This window comes from Miscanthus floridulus, chromosome 13, assembly GCF_019320115.1.
Source record: "Miscanthus floridulus cultivar M001 chromosome 13, ASM1932011v1, whole genome shotgun sequence".
Lineage (NCBI taxonomy): Eukaryota > Viridiplantae > Streptophyta > Magnoliopsida > Poales > Poaceae > Miscanthus > Miscanthus floridulus.
Window position 1 is genome coordinate 27,707,379 of NC_089592.1, and position 2,168 is coordinate 27,709,546.

Sequence of the window (2,168 nt, forward strand, 5' to 3'; positions counted from 1 at the left end):
TATGAGGTTCACTCTGCATATATACTACCGTGTTATGTACCTTTTGTTGTACAACTTTACCATCTTTCATATGGAACAGCGTATTAATAGAATTAGTTTGCAATAGATTGTTTATGCTACGTTATGAGAGTGCTTAAACAATGTGTTGGTAACGATGTATATTTTCTTTCGCACCATTGTGAAAACTGCGCCAGGTTCAGTATGCTCACAATGCATAAATGCATAATTCATAGCACCAATTTTTTTTATGCATACTGTTAAGGTGTGGCATTTGACAATATAATAATCTGTGAAGTATCCATGAAGCTGCTGGCAACTAACCGAGTGTGGCATTTGACAATACAATAATCTGTGAAATATCCATCGAAGTTGCTCGCAACTTTATTTTTAGATTACCTAGTATACAACGCAGACGCTCACATTGCACGTACACTCACCCCTATGAACGCACACAAGCAAACCCTACCCTTATGAGCACCATCGAAGACTGGGTAGCAAATCCTCGAGACGAGACTGACGAAATCATCATAGGTGCTTCGTTGTTGACAAGAATATCGCCTACCACTGAAAGTACAGAGTCATTAAATCTTGGAATATTTGCTCCTCTTGTGACCAATAAGCTACATGCCTTTCATAGCTTCTGGCAACTGACCGAGTGACCGATAGCTCTGTTCAAGGGTGGACCTAGGCCTAACGCCCCTATTGCTTATTCTATGTTGAAGATGTGTTAGAGACATGTTACAATAGGTCTAGGGTTGCAAGAACAAGGTTTGATCAAGATTCGAGTTGAAAAGTAGAAGAAATTGTGAAGATTCCTCACCGGAGCATTCACCGCATCATGCAATGGACTCCAATAAGTCAGCATGAGAAGACAGAGCCCACCACATAATAAATTGAAGAATAATCACTTGGAGGATATCATCCTGTGAACATCAAAGAGCTGGCACAATTGAAGCCCTCAAATATCAGTGCCACTGGATGATATGATGCACAAGATCATATCCAAGGCTAACAATTAGTCTTAGCAAATCAAACAGATCCTGATTTGACATTTTTCCTTTAGTCCTAACGAAAATGATTGCCAATCCTAGCCAAAACGATTGCAGCATGTCTACTTGTCGATGCTACGGAAAGGAAACATTGGTTGTCCACATGGCAGAGATGGGGTGAACGGGAGCTGGGGTGACGAGGCGGCGCATGTGGAACATCTGGAGTAAACCTTGGTTGTCCACGTCGGCAGAGATGGGAGCATCTAGGAATCCCTTGATTTTAAACCACAGTACACAGGGACAGGTGCTTTCGAAAGATAGGCCAACAACTTGGCACTTATTTCAGTTTTAAAGCATTCAGAGTGAGTTCACTTTTCACGACGGACAAACTAAAGTTTACAGGAGAACTTCTCACCACCCTGTTGTGAAACTAACGCACACAAAATCAATCAATAGACAAACATGAAAGCTGAGACTAACGATTCAAGCGGAGACAGATTTCATCGTCATGCAGAAACAACAACAAAAAACCCAAAGGATACGGGCCTGCCTGTAGAGAGATATACTAACATCTGAGCGCTTCCATGAAATTCAATTCAGTATGCAGATCGCCTATTATTTCAGGAACGTGCGCGTGCTCATTGGAAGCATCTGTCATACTTGTCAAGGTCACACTACGTAAAAAACGGTTCGTAGCAACGGGACAAATTTTTTGTAGGAGCGGTTGGTGATGGAGCCGCTCCTACAGTGACGTGCTCGGGAGCCCAGAGACCAGCCGTCCCTACAAATGGAACAGCAGTAGTGGCTGGTCATACGAGCCGCCCCTACAAATAAGTCGGATTTGTAGGGACGGCTCACTCACCAGCCGCCCCCGGTGATTGAGCCGTCCCTACAAATATCCGCGTATAAATACCTTCGATGTGTAGGGGCGGCTCTATCACCAGCCGCCTCTACAAATGACCCACATATAAAGCAAACTGGAGCACCTTTTTTCTCCTCGGGTCACTCACTCCAACCCGTGAAAGAAAGGTGGGGAGGCCTTGGGCACCTCCTAAAAATTGTTCTACTAAGAGGGGAAGGTTTTGGTCTCAAATCCTTTGGTGGAGATGTTGTAAACAGTAAGAAAATGCTATTTCACACTTTTTTGAAGTTTTAATGGTTGGTTAGTGAGTAATTAGA